The sequence below is a fragment of the Carettochelys insculpta genome, chromosome 2 (genome assembly GCF_033958435.1).
Source record: "Carettochelys insculpta isolate YL-2023 chromosome 2, ASM3395843v1, whole genome shotgun sequence".
In the NCBI taxonomy this organism is placed as follows: domain Eukaryota; kingdom Metazoa; phylum Chordata; order Testudines; family Carettochelyidae; genus Carettochelys; species Carettochelys insculpta.
This window is the reverse complement of record NC_134138.1, coordinates 215,268,621-215,282,923: the sequence shown is the minus strand read 5'-3', so window position 1 is coordinate 215,282,923 and position 14,303 is coordinate 215,268,621. Positions and strand designations below refer to the sequence as shown.

The 14,303-nt window shown below is 45.8% G+C and overlaps 1 protein-coding gene across 2 annotated transcripts in view; it reads left to right on the top strand.

Moving 5' to 3' along the window:
• Nucleotides 1-14,303, top strand: part of TAX1BP1 (Tax1 binding protein 1) — a 112,516-nt gene that overhangs the window by 52,834 nt on the left and 45,379 nt on the right. The window lies entirely within an intron of this gene.

Genomic DNA, 14,303 nt, shown 5'->3' with positions numbered 1-14,303 from the left:
TAATATACAGACCCTTGATTTCAGGAGAGCAGACTTCAACTCCCTGAGAGACCAGATGAGCAGGATCCCTTGGGAAACGAAGATGAAGGGGAAAAGAGTTCAAGAGAACTGGCAGTATTTTAAAGAAGTCTTACTGAAAGCACAGGAACAAACCATCCTGCTGCATAGTAAGAAATGCAAACATGGTAGGCAATCAGCTTGGCTTAATGGGGAAATCCTTAGTCAGCTTAAACTCAAAAAGGATGCCTACAAGAAATGGAAACGTGGACAGTTGACTAAGGAGGAGTATAAACATACGGCTGAAGAATGCTGGGCAGTAATCAGGAAAGCAAAAGCACAACTGGAACTGCAGCTGGCAAGGGATGTGAAGAGTAACAAGAAGGGTTTCTACAGGCATGTGAACAATAAATGGGTTATCAGAGAAGGTGTGGGGCCATTACTGGATGAGGGAGGTGACCTAGTGACAGATGGTGTAGGAAAAGCTGAAGTACTCAATGCTTTTTTTGCCTCAGTCTTCACGGACAAAGTCAACTTCCATGTGACAGTCCTAGACAATGCAGTAAGGGAAGGTGTAGGGCAGCCATCTGTGGGGAAGGAACAAGTTCTGAGCTATCTAGAAAAACCAGATGTACACAAATCCATGGGTCTGGATTTAATGCACCTGAGGGTACTAAGAGAATTGGCAGAGGTCATTGCTGAATCTTTGGCCATTATCCTTGAAGACTCTTGGAGATTGGGGGAGATTCCAGATGACTGGAAGAAGGCAAACAGCGCTCATCTTTAAAAAAGGAGAGGAGGACAATCTAGGGAACTATAGACCGGTCAGCCTTACCTCAATCCGTGGGAAAATAATCGAGGGAATCCTCAAGGAATCCATTTTGGAGCACTTGGAAGGGGGAAAGTGATCAAAAGTAGCCAACATGAATTCACTAGGGGCAAGTCCTGCCTCACCAATCTGATTAGCTTTTATGATGAGGTAACAGGTTCTGTGGACATGGGGAAGTCCAGTGGATGCAATATACCTTGACTTCAGCAAAGGTTTTGATATGGTCCTCACAACATTCTTGTCCATAAATTAAGGAGATATGGATTGGATTCTTGGATTATAAGATGGGTAGAAAGCTGGCTTGATGGTCAGGCCCAACAGGTAGTGGTCAATAGCTCAATATCTGGGTGGTGCTCAGTTTCAAGTGGAGTGCTGCAAGGCTTGGTTCTGGGGCCAGGGTTGTTCAACATCTCTATTAATGACCTGGATTAGGGACTGGATTGCACCCTCTGCAAGTTTGCAGATGACCCAAAACTAGGGAGAGAGGTAAATATGTTGGAGGGTAGAGCTACGATCCAGAGGGATCTGGATAAATTTGGGGGACGGGGCCAAAAGAAATCTGATGCGGTTCAGCAAGAAGTGTAGAGTCCTGCACCTGGGGCGGAAGAATCCCAAGCATTGTTACAGGCTGGGGACTGACTGGCTCAGCAGCAGTAGGATAGAAAGGAACCTAGGGGTTATGGTGGATGAAAGGCTGGATATGAGTAAACAGTGTACCCTTGTAGCCAAGAAGGCTAATGGCATACTAGGACACAATAGGAGGAGCATTTTGAGCAGATATAGAGAAGCAGGTATTCCCCTCTATTTGGTGCTGGTGAGGCCACATCTGGAATATTGTGTCCAGTTTTGGGCCCCCCAGTATAAAAAGAATGTGGATTTGCTGCAGCAGGTTCAGCAGAGAGCAACAAAAAGAATTAAGGGGCTGGAGCACAAGATCCATGAGGATAGTCTGAGGGATTTGGGCTTGTTTAGTTTACAGAAGAAAAGACTTAGGGGTGATTTAATAGTAGCCTTCAACTTACTGAAGGGGAGCTCTGAAGAGGAGGATGAGAAACTGTTGTCGGTGGTGTCAGATGGCAGAACAAGGAGTCATGGCCTGAAGTTGAAGAGGGAGAGGTGTAGGCTAGATATTAGGAAAAAGTAGTTCACCAGGAGGGTGGTGAAGCATTGGGATGAGTTGCCTAGAGAGGTGCTGGATTCTCCATCCCTCAAGGTTTTTAAGTCTGAGCTTGACAAGGTCCTGGCTGGGATGACTCAGTGGGGGCTGAGCCTGCTTGAAGCAGGGGGCTGGACTAGATGACCTCCTGAGGTCCCTTCCAGCCCTATGATTCTGTGATTTGAAAGGCAGGTGTCCCATACATTCAACAATCAGTCTTTTTGTATGTGTATGAGACATTCTTCAAGATACAGTCTGAACTTCCGAACAGCTGTGTCCTCTGAGTTTTCCAGTGTGCGGTAGGCCTCTTATGTTGCTTTAGCATGTAAAATCGCTTGCAACTGCATGGCATTAATTGGTCCTCGCTAGCCACTTGCAAATACAGTAAGCCCTTGCACTATGTGGTTTCAAGTGGTGCATAACTTGCTTTAACATGAGTTAAGCACAACTTGAAGCTGGTTTGTGGCCCCTTCCCCAAGCAGCATGGCTGTCTGCCTGACAGCTATGCTGCTGGAGGAAGGCAGGGGAAAGCTTTTAGCTTGCCTAGCTGCTGGCAGCTACAAGCAGCTAGGCACACTAAAAGCCCTTTCCCTCTGCCTTCTCCCAGCTGTGCACATTAAACATTCAGAATATTTAAATGGTATTCTAGTATTTAACAGTGTGATTAAAATAACTTCAGTTAATCAGAATTTTAATCTCACGGTTAGTTGTGGTTAAGTTTTTAATCATTTGTTAAGCAAGGTGGGGGTCTAGGGTCTGATTTTTGTGGTCCCTTTTCCTACCTTGTCTGGTATGGATCTTTACCGGCTCCTGCTGGAGCTGAGTACTGTTTATTGTCAGTGAAAAGGTTAGATCAGAGAATTTAATCCAAACCTGTCGAGCAATTTTACTGAGAAAAAATTACACTAGCACTACAAAAGTTATATCAAGTACACAGATTCTGTATTAGACAAAGGCATACATCAGAAGCTATGTATTCCCCTAAATGAGCCTCTCTTTCATAAACATACACAGGCAACACCCATACTGGCCTGACACAGGACTTGTCTAGTAGACAAAGTGTTTACCAAGCCATAAATGACTCCTTTTCAGCTTGTTTCATCCCCTCTGATCTGGGTCTGGTCTGTTCCTGTGGAGCTAGGCCTGGGCTTTCTCAGGAATCCTTCACAGTTCCATTGTTAACGTAAGGGAGCATCAGGGGAGTGCTGAATCCTTACTGTTGCTGTCACTACCAATGCCCTATAATTGCTTTTACTGCTATACTTTTCCAGTTATTCCAAAGGAGTCACATGTGTTAAAGTCCTGCCCAGTGGGCATTAACGCTAATTCTGACCTGACTAGTACTTTTGGAGGGGACTAAGGGTGGAGGCACCCCTGGTTACCCCACTCTCATTTACACATCTTTCATGCACCTTGACTGTTGTGTGACTGCTTTTGCTGGCTTGCAGTGACCAAGTCAGTGTGGTGCTTCGCACTGGAACTTTCCTTTATTTTAGCATGGGTCAGTGTTTACTGACCAGTAAGTCCAATATTTATCGGACCTCAAACCAGTTCACAGTTCTGGTCATGGTGGTGTATCAAGCCACCTTTAGTACACTGCTTCTCAGAGACACACTGCTGCTTAGAGAGACCTTCAGCTGTCTGGGTCACCACTAAAAGTTTCATAAACGGAGATTTGTGTAATTTTCGGTTGACTATACGTAGTAAAGATACTGCAGTTCCAAATCTTAAGCAGTCATGTGTCTCCCTCTCATGGCCAGGTAATACTAGTGAAATGACAAGTGTCAGAGGTAGTCATGTGTTTGTGTCAGCACAAACGAGTCCCGTGGCACCTTAAAGACAAACAATTTTATTATGGCATAGGCTTTCATGAGTTGACACTCTTTATCAGATGAGATCCTTGCAACTCACAAGAGCTTATGCCATAATAAAATTTTGAGTCTTTAGGGTATTGGTAAATTCTTCGTTGCTAATATTTATAAACAACGTTCTGTAACATGGCTGTGATGACAGCTCTTAAAGGAGCACTCACTATATGTAACCTTGATATACCCTAAATCTATTCCTTTAACCTGCTTTTTCTTTGACTCTGTAAACATTTGGAAAATGTTTTTTTTTATATAAAAATATAAAACTGACATAAACTGGAGAACTGGAAGATTTATTGGTTTAATATATTTGTTCTTTCAAATAGACTTAAACTTATTGCACTGTTTTGAAGAAGTTTTTATATTCATCTGATCAGTATAAAGCCTGGTTCTACAGCAGTGAGCTGCACAATAGCTTTATTTATTTGAGTCATATTCAGATATTAAATACTGGTTTGAGTTGGCTTCACTGCCTTGCTGACTAGAAGTGCTCTTCTGGTTGGAAAGTGACTGGGAGCACCTTGTTCAAGTAGTGTCCCCATGGGTGCTCCACTCTGTCTGTGTCTCCTTACGCTGGTGCTTGGAGATTCTTCTATAGCCATGGTGTCCCATGCATGCACAGAAGCACTTCCTTGTGTGTGCAGCACGAGCTCCTGTTTCTTCTCTACCATCCTTAGCTGCAGGCGGAGCTTGGCTACTCTGCAAAGAGGTCAAAGTTCAGTTAGTTAGCTTGTTAGTGTTCTTAACTGTTACCTTAGTCCAAATTCTTTTACCTGTTATATATTATTTTGGCTGTATCACTACCCTGCTGGTTTTCCCAGGGTTTAAGCGGTCTGCTACATGTAAAGACGCTGTGTCTGCCTCAGATGGCTGTGTTGTGTATCGAGTGCCTCAGTGAAGTCCAGTAAATGAAGTCTTGCTCGCATTGTTCGAGTCTCATGGTGACAGCCCACAAAGATTGAGACAACAGGCTCAAGACTTTCTTACACAAAACATCCCTCAGTCTCCAAAGGGTCTCCCGCTATTGATCAGGACCCCTTTCTTGCTCATTCCTGGCCTCCAGTGCTGTCTGTATGGGCTGCACCAGAAGAGAGAACCATCATGGGCTCCCTGGTACCGGCTCTGCCAGCACCATCCTAAAGGGCACATTCAGTGCCAAAATGTAAACATGTGACATTGACCTCATTGGCCCTGGTGACACCCTTGGCACTGGCAAGTCCATTGCTAGCAAAGATGAAGTGAACCATGCTAGCATCTGTGCCTCCTACTGCACTTACTAGAAGGTGGTACCATTCACGCTTCCTGCAACTGAGTGCTTTGCACTAGTCGAAAGCAGACACCTGTCCCCATTCCCAATCACTATGAGAGATGGTGCAATACCATCACAAGCACGGTGTGTTGTCTACACCCTCCACACCTCAAGGACCGGCAGCGACGGACCCAGCGCCAGTGTTGGTACCTGCCAGTTATCTGCACTCTATGGCACCGTCTTGTTGGCACCATTCGCTACCTCAGCCACTGGCTTCACTGCGCCAATCCTACCATTCTGCATCGTCATTTGCCTTTCAGGCCAGACTGGCAACACCAGGTGCCAGATCAGATGGTGCCAGCATTTTCTTGTTGCAACATTCTAGTTCTCTGCACCCTTGGCAGGATACCCCACCAGTTCGGGCACTGTACCATCCTCCTCCTCCATGGTTTACTCACCATTACTCCCAGCCAGAACAGCAGTGGTCCTCATGGTCCAAACTGACATGGCACCAGCGTACTCAGTCAGCACCCTCCTTGATATTGGAACTGTGCTTACCTTCACCATGACAATCTGCAGTGCAGTTCCCTCCATCTGTGCACCCTGGCAATGGGTGATCTTCCTCCCAAGGGGAAGGAGCCTCTCCTCTGCATCAGTTGTCCTTGTCACCAGATGATGTGGTGTTTTCTGTGTCATCCCCTTCTGCCCGCTGTGCCAGGTTGTTCCAGGACCTCTTCCGTTGGGTGGCATAGTCCTTGGATAGGGGCATTTAAGAGGTTCCAGTAAAAGAATATAGCCTACTCTGTATGGTGCAACCCCCAATTGTCCTGTAGGGCAGCATTAGCTATGGATGAGGCCATCCTAGACCCAGCCACAACCCTGTGGCAAACTCCAGCATCTGTTGCCACCATCAGCAACCAGGTGGACAAGAAATACTTTGTTGCATTCACAGAGGTTGAATTTTTGTTCACTCGACCATCTTCCAAGTCTTGTAGTAGATGCGGTATGGAATAAAATAATTTAGATCTACGACCCAAGATAAAAAATAGTGAAAAATGGGACATCATGGACTGGAAGGTGTACTGCTTTGGCTCTTATGAGGAGAAACCTCTTTGTTTGATATTTTAATTGATCTTTCCTTATTTTTTTAAACTGATTAATTTAGATGAATTATTCTAATTCGATGGAAAGACTAATTTGCAGATATTCTTACATAGTTCAGCTAAACAAAGCTCTTGTATTTTATTTCAAAGGATGTATTTATAAAATAGCCATAAGCAAATTGCAGTTTTCTGTGAAATGACATGGCATGAATGTGTCCTAAAGTAAACTGTAATATGCGCTTCAAAATCAATGCGGAGATTTTTATTTTGTGTAAATATGTCGTAGTGCCTGCAAACATTATACATTAAAATTAATGAAGCTAAATGTGAACAATGTAACTTTACATGAGTATTTGCAGGATTAAACCTTAAATCTGTTGTTTAAATATTGAACAGCATAAACATTTTATGGTTTTATTGAATGCATGTTGCTTTGTTTTTATAGTTAATTTAGATGAGATGTTTTCATTGGTTTCCACTTTTAGTTTTTAGTTACAAACCCTGTTTGGGATTTGCATTTGCAAATATCTTTTTTTCAAGTATATTTTAAGTAAGATTAGATATTTAAGATAATTCCTTAACTTGTATCTGCCTTATTTGAACGACAAGAACATAGTTTTACTACTGATAACACTTTAGAACTGATAGTCTTAGGAGAATGAGCTGGATCCTCTTTAGCCTTAGCTACCATAAACAGCATTTAGTTTGCAGATCCTTTTACTGAACCATACACTTTTTTGAACTGAAAACAAGGCGAATAACTATTTACAGGGGGTCACTATAGAGGAGGGGGGCATGGGACTGGTGATGGGGGCACCTTAACTTGTATAGGGGCTTGAGATGGGGTGGGGGGGGGGCCGTAAACCACTGCAGCTATGGGGACCCCTCCTGCCCCAGGTCAGAGGTCCCTCTCAGGGCTGGGATGGGGCCAAGGACCATGGGGCGGTAGGGCCATGGGAGGGGTTGCAGTGGGCTCAGGGTTGGGGGCGGAGGGGACATGGGGCGGGCTGGCACAGCGGCATCCACTGTGGCTGTTATTCACTGGGCAAAGCCCAGGAGAATGGCTGGGGAGAGCTCAGGCTGGAGCAGGGCAGTGGGAGCAGTGGTGGGGTGGGAGGCTGGGGTGGCTGGTCTGTCAGGGTCCCACTTACGGTCTAGGGATTGCCCATCAGTTTGGCCCAGGCCTCCTGCCATGAGGCCGGGTGAGCCTTGTCCAGCCTCAGCTGCTGCTCCACCTGTTCATTCTGGTAGTGGAGGGTGGCTGTGTACGCAGTGGCTTTGTCATCCTGGGTGTGGTAACATGCCCTCCGGCTGTGGGCCTGCCCAGGCACTGATGGTTAGGGGTGCCTTGGCCCTGTCTGCTGCTGCTCCCAACTTTCCAGCCCCGCGAGTTGGCTGGGGCTGGCCGGCTCCCTGGCGGGGTATGCTGGGGCTTGCCTGGCCTTTGGATGGCACAGTTATAAGGATGGAGGGAGAGAGAGATATGGGACGTCAGTCCTGCAGTGCACCTTCTCTCCCCTTGTCCCCCCAACAAAGAATGGGCTAGTAGGTAAGTGGGGGGTGTCCGGGCACAGAGGAGTCCCCATATGGGTGGCAGGTGAGCTGGGTGCAGCCTGGCCCTTCCTGGGGTGCCCCCCCCCCAGGTCTGCAGCTCATGGCATTGTTCACTGAGGCAGGTGCTGTTTGCTTCCTGCAGGCATGCCTGCGTGACAGGGGTGCACTCATTGGTGGTGTGTCCAGGGTTGGGCCATTGACCAGGTGGCTGCCCTTTTTCCAGTCATGGTAGAGGTGGGCTCCTCCTCCCTATCAACCTGGCGTGTGTGACTTGCCAGGCACTTACTGGACCATTCCTCAAAGAAGTCTGGGGATGCACTGCTGGAGGTCGCCTGGCTCAATAAACCGGAGGGAATGCTCACCAGGGTCCTATACGATGATTGGATGTCCGAGGGGGTCTCTGGCTCTCACTCTAGCTGCCTGGTCTGGATCAAGGGTCCTGGCTTGTCTGGGGCTGGCCCTGGCTTTTCCTCAGATGCTGTATCAAGGTGTGTGTGGGGAGGAACTGTCTTTGTCCATGAGAAGGTTGTGCAGCTCCTTGTAAAGGGGGCAGGTGGCTGCCTGTGTCCCCCAAGCTCCTAGGTGTGTTCCTGGTTCAGATGTATCCTTGGCGCAGCTCCTTGACCTTGGAGCACGCCTGCTCCAAGATCCAGGCAGGGTATCCATGGGCTGAGTGTCCAGTGGCCAGACGGTCATAGGTGGGGATGTTCCATCTCTTTCCTCCTGTTGCCCTCCGGACCACCTCATTTTCCCAGAAGCCCAAGAAGTCCCAGAGCATGAGCACAGTCCGTGAGGAGGCTCTCCTTTTTGTGGCCAGAGTGGGGCTCCTGGGACCACACAGCTGGCTCACTGGGAGGCCATTGGGGGTGGTGGGATGGCTGGCTCTTGGCCATCGTTGAAATGTGCACTGCAAGGGGTGTCTGTATAGGTGTGGTGCTGCTGGGCTCAGAGCCTTGCTGCCTCCATGCTATCCGCTTCCTGCCTCGGAGTCTCTGGGGCTGCCTGCGCCTTTGAGGTGGCCCAACACAGTGAACACAGAGCTGTGGTTGCACTGGCCAGGGTTTCTGAGCTCCAGCTGGCTGGCACCATGGAGGTATTCTCTTTCGGAAGAAGGGTCCCCAGCATGTCTACATGTGCCTTGTTTTGAAAGACTTCTTTTTTTTTTTTTTAAAAAGGTGCTCCTCCTCATCCAGGATTAGAAGAGGGCTGCCAAAAAACGGCCTTGTTGTTTCAATTTCATATCAAAAGAGCACATTTTGTGTGTAGATGATCCAGGGGGGCTCCCCCGCTCCCCCAAGAAAAGCCAGGCTCTTTTGCGGGGCAAAAAAAAAAAAAAAACGTCTAGAAACTAGAAGTGCAGATACTGATGGTTCTGGCAGATTCCTCCTCTTCATCTCTGTTGCTCTCTGTTACATGAATGTTGGCAGTACCAGTATCTGTTAGAGTATTGACAAGGTGCAAGCTGCAAGAGCCAATAAAAGTGCTTCTTCCTGTCAGTGGGGTGCATACAAGAATCTGCTAGAGCATCCTGTACCCCCACACTGAAAAGAAGCAGAGAGGTAGCTGTTTTAGACTGTATTCTAACAAAATAAAGCCACAGAAATGTAGCACTTTAAAGACTAACAGAACAATTTATTCGGTGATGAGCTTTCGTGGGACAGACCCATTCTTCAGATCTATAGAATTTTCAGTCCAACTGGAGGAGGGGCATCAGGGGTGGGGGATGTTAAGTGTCTTGCCTGAGATCATTATGAACATCAAAGAAAGGGAAGCAGTCCTTGTAATGTGTGAGGTAATTGCTGTCTTTGTTCATACCAAGTGTTAATGTGTCAAATTTGAATATGAGCTGCAGTTCACAAATCTCCTTATGTAATCTGTTTTTAAAGTCTTTTTTGTAGGACGCATATTCTCAGGTCTTTAATGTTGCAGGGGTTTGAGCTGGGGGGCTATAGGTAATTACAAGTGGTGTTCTGTTATTGGCCTTCTTGGGCCTATCTTGAAGTAGCTCATTTCTGGGTATTTGTCTGGCCCTGTCAATCTGTTTTTTGTTTTTTTTTACTTCTCGAGGTGGGTAATTAAGTTTTTTATGAGTGCTTGGTAGAAATCTTGAAGTTTTCAGTCGGTCAGTAGGATCAGAGCAGATGAAATTGTATCTAAGGGCTTGACCGTAAACGATGGATTGTGTGGTGTGTCCTTGGTGGAAGCTGGAGGCATGTAGGTAAGTGTAGCAGGCCGTGGGTTTCTGGTAGAGAGTGGTGTCGATGTGGCCATCAGTGATTTGTACTGTGGTGTGCAGGAAATGTCTGTCTCATGTGGAATAGTCAAGGCTAAGACTGATGGTAGGGTGCAGATTGTTCAAAATTTCTGTGGATTTCTTCCAAAGTTTCTTTACCGTGGGTCCAAATGATAGAGGTCATCTATCTAGTGTAAGTAAAGGAGAGGTAATAGGGGACGAGGGCTGAGGAATCATTGTTCTGAGACAGCCATAAAAATGTTAGCATACTGTGGGGTCATGCAAGTGCCACTAATGTGGAGGTATAAATTATCCCTAAATTGGAAATAATTGTTGTCAGGGATTTTTCATCCCTTGGGCATAATCGTCCCCGTGGGCCAGGGGAAACAAGCCTTGGGCCATTAATATCATCACAGGGGCAGGTAGACTCTAAAAGGTACATAGGCTGCCAGTTAGCAGCCCCAGTAACGGTCACTCTGTGTCGGTTGGTTTTACCGGTAACCTGAACTCACAGACATTTCAAATCATGAATTTCAAAATCCAGGGCCCTCATTGGTTAGAGGTAAGGCAGCTCTTGGAGAGGGACCTGATTGAAAACAGGCCCCTCAGAACTTTCGTATGCTAATGTAATCATAAATATTCATGAGTACAGGAAATATAAGGCGGCGCCCCGCAGTGCTCGGGGTTCGGTCCGTTCCCATTCGCCCAGCCTGCCAGCTGCTTCAGAAGACTTTGTGAAGAGCTCCTGATTTGCGAAGAGCTCCTGTCTCCAGAGCCTGCAGTTCTGCAGCCGCCCAGCAGAGTCCGCTCTGCTGAGGCATTTTGCTTGAAATCACTCTTGAAATAACCCTCTCTAAAAGAGCTTAGGCAGATAACCCTGAGGTAAATTTAGGTGAGGGTCGAACTGGTCCCACCTTTAGGGTGGGATACTGCGCCCTCACCCCTTAGCACCCAGGGTCTGCCACATAAATCACTGCGGCACCTTTGATCTCGCCGCCAACAACAGGCTGAGAGCGGACGTGGAGTGGGACGAACTGGCCCCATCAATAGGGTGGGGTACTGCGCCCATTCCAACTGAGGCTCAAGGTCTGCGACTCACGCAGCACCACCGCCCTCGCTGTCACCGCCTCAGCCTTCCACCACCGGATGTGACTACCGGACTCGACCAACGGACCACACGGACACGTAAAACCCCACATCCCGGAATACTAACTTTCTGACTTTTAAACCGGGCTTCGTGAGCTTAAATCTAACAAAAAAAAACCATTATCTGGACCGCACATTTGTTTAACAAAGCCCATAGTTAAACTTGTTAAGTTAAATTCCCATAGTTATATTCCCTTTTACCTCTTTTTTCCTACTTCTCTCCTTTTCCCCTTTTTTCTCCAAGCCCCACTGAATAAGCCAGTGGGAAAGGAGCCTTGTTCGGCTGGACCGCGAGGTATCCAATAGGGTAACCTACCCAGTTACCCAGGGTAATTGAGGGGGGCAAATTAAACCCCCCCCTTATTGCTCGGAGAAGGCAAAAGGGCTCATTAAACTTTTTGTCCTTGTATTTAGCAAGGGAAGTCTCAAAGTGGCTTCATCAATGGGACCCTTAACTATACTCATTGTAAGTTAAAACCTAGGTAAATAAGATAGCATATAGAGTGGTAGTTATAAAGTAGTAGTTTAATTATTATATTGTTGACCTGTTAATTATCGTTGGCGTTAATAAATATAATTGTTGTTTATTATAACCTTCCTCTTCGTGCTTTACCCTCGTCACAAGCAATCCCTTGCCAGTTCCTACCCTGCCAGTGGTCAGCTTCTTCCCCGGTCTCTGGCGTTGCGTCTTAGGCCCCCTGCTGGAGGTGGGTGGGGTTGGTCTGTGGAGGAGCGGAGCGGCCCTTGGGCGGGCTTTCTGCCGGCTCCTCTGTGCCCTCGTCTGAGGCCCTGTGGGGATCCGAACGGATTGCTCGTGCGGGGTCAGCGGGGGGTTTCATCACCCGCGATTCTGCCCGCACTGTCAATTGTGAGTGAGAACAAAGTTACATGGGTCAGACACCAGATTTTCCATGGTAACATCAGAGATTGTGTTCTTGATTGCTTGTAGTCCATCTTGTGGAATATTGGAGTAGAGAGCTTCTACATCCATGGTGGCAAGGATGGCATTGTCAGGAAGGTTGCCAGTGTTCTGCAATTTCATCCGGAAGTCAGTGGTAGATTGGAGATAGGTAGGAGTGGTGGTGGCGGCGTACTTTTTGAGAATACAGTTTATATAGTTGGCTAGTCTGGTAGTAAGTGTGCCAATACCTGAAGTGATAGGGTGTCCTGGGTTTCCAGGTTTATGGATTTTAGGCAGTAAATAGAATAATTCGGGTCAAGGCTCAGATGGTGTGTCTGAGTGAATTTGGTCCCCAATAGAGTCAGGGAGTTCCTTAAGTAGCTGATGTAGTTTCTTTTGGAATTCTAAAGTGGGATCAGAGGAAAGAGGGTCTGTAAAATGTGGTGCTGGAGAATTATCTAGCTGCCTCCTGTTCATAGGCTGACTTATTCATGATGACAACAGCATGCCCTTCGTCAGCTGGCTCAATTATAATATCCCAGTTATTTTTGAGACTCTGAACAACAGTGTTCAGCACAATTGTGACTGTTTCATTTGGTGGTGGTTGCATTTGTCAGTCTGTGCAAGGTTGCGGAAGCATTGAATATAGATATCTAGACTGTCACTGCAACCCTCGGAGTTCGCTGAAGAGTCAAGAGTTGATGCTTGCTTTCTTCCAAAGAAGCTCAATTTTTATTTCCTCCTCATATTTTCTCATTGATGGGGACAGGTGGCTATAGAAGAAGCTTGTTTGCACTATCAAAGGGCCACCCCAGAAAGTAAAGGCTTTAAGAGACTTGACCTCTTGGAGAGGAAGGTCGTCTTCTCCTCTGCAGGCTCACAATTGCATATAACTAAGTATCAAGCTTTGTTGGCAAAATGTAATTTCAATAACTATTCCAGTCTTGTGAACTACAGAGAAAAGCATCTCATAGATGAGGACCCAATTTGTTTCCTTTCAGATGAGGGCAAGCTCATGGGAAATGTAGCCCTCCAAGCTTCCAGAAACTTTGGCCACTGAATTAGTCATGAGGAGGGACTTACAGCTGCAACTGTTAAGGCTTTCTAGGGAGGTCCAAAGCACCATACTGGACCTCCCCTTAGAGTCTGGTGTCTTCTGTGAGAAAACAGATGAGTCCATGCACTGACTGAGACACTCATGATTGACTTTTTTCCTGTAAAGATTTATATTCCAGCCCAATTAGAGGAGACACCTGAGACTGCCTAGGTTACCTCCTCATACACCTTATTGCTAGCGCCTACACGAGAATGCATTTCAAAATAGTACCTAGTATAGTACCTATTTCCAAATAGTGGAATTGGATGCTATTGTGGCTTATTTTGAAATAGCACTACTGTCTTAACAGTGCCTGTTTCAAATCAGCTATTTCGAAATAGGTGGTGGTCCTCCTGCAGGAGGGTTTATGAAATTCAAGATAACACACTTGCTATTTAGAATTCATTTCAAAATAGCATGTGTGTAGAGTAGATGCTTGCAAAGTTATTTCCAAATAATGGCTGTTATCTTGAAATAACTTTGCTGTGTGGCCATATCTGTACAATATATAGGCATGATGTGAGTATTTAAATATGGTGATTGATACTAAAGGAAACTTGCAAATAGATTGATAAAAAAAATATATTGAGCAAAATATGAACAAGGTATGTGTGTGCAGGGATTTTCTGTAAATGTATGTTTGTATCTGTAGGTACATATGTAAATTCATGGGGGTAGAGGGTGTACAGTAAAACAGAATACCTAAAGGACTGTACTTCATATAACCCAAAAATAAACAATAGGCCCCCTTTTGAAAAAATGCTGTTAAGTCATTTCAATTCAGGTTATGTTTGACAGAAGCAACAAGAGTTGAGCAGATCTACTCACTCTGTGGCAGCATATTACTTTTCTGCTAAAAAAAATATATACACAGTCTTGCCAAAAGCTTGATATTTATTTAAATTAATGGGAAGGGGGGCAGGGAATGTTACGGCATTATTTAAAGAAAAAAACTTGAGTTAACGTATGGTAACTTACTTTTTTCCCTTTTTCTATCTCTGCCTAACCTTTCTCCAAATATGTATATTTATACGTTGGTTAAGTAATAAATTCACCTATTTTCTGTATGTAGTTGGCAGGGGGGGTGTGTGTGTGTGTATATATATATATATATATAATAAAAATATGAAAACATACAACATTAGAGAAATAAGAATGTAGAACTGGAAAA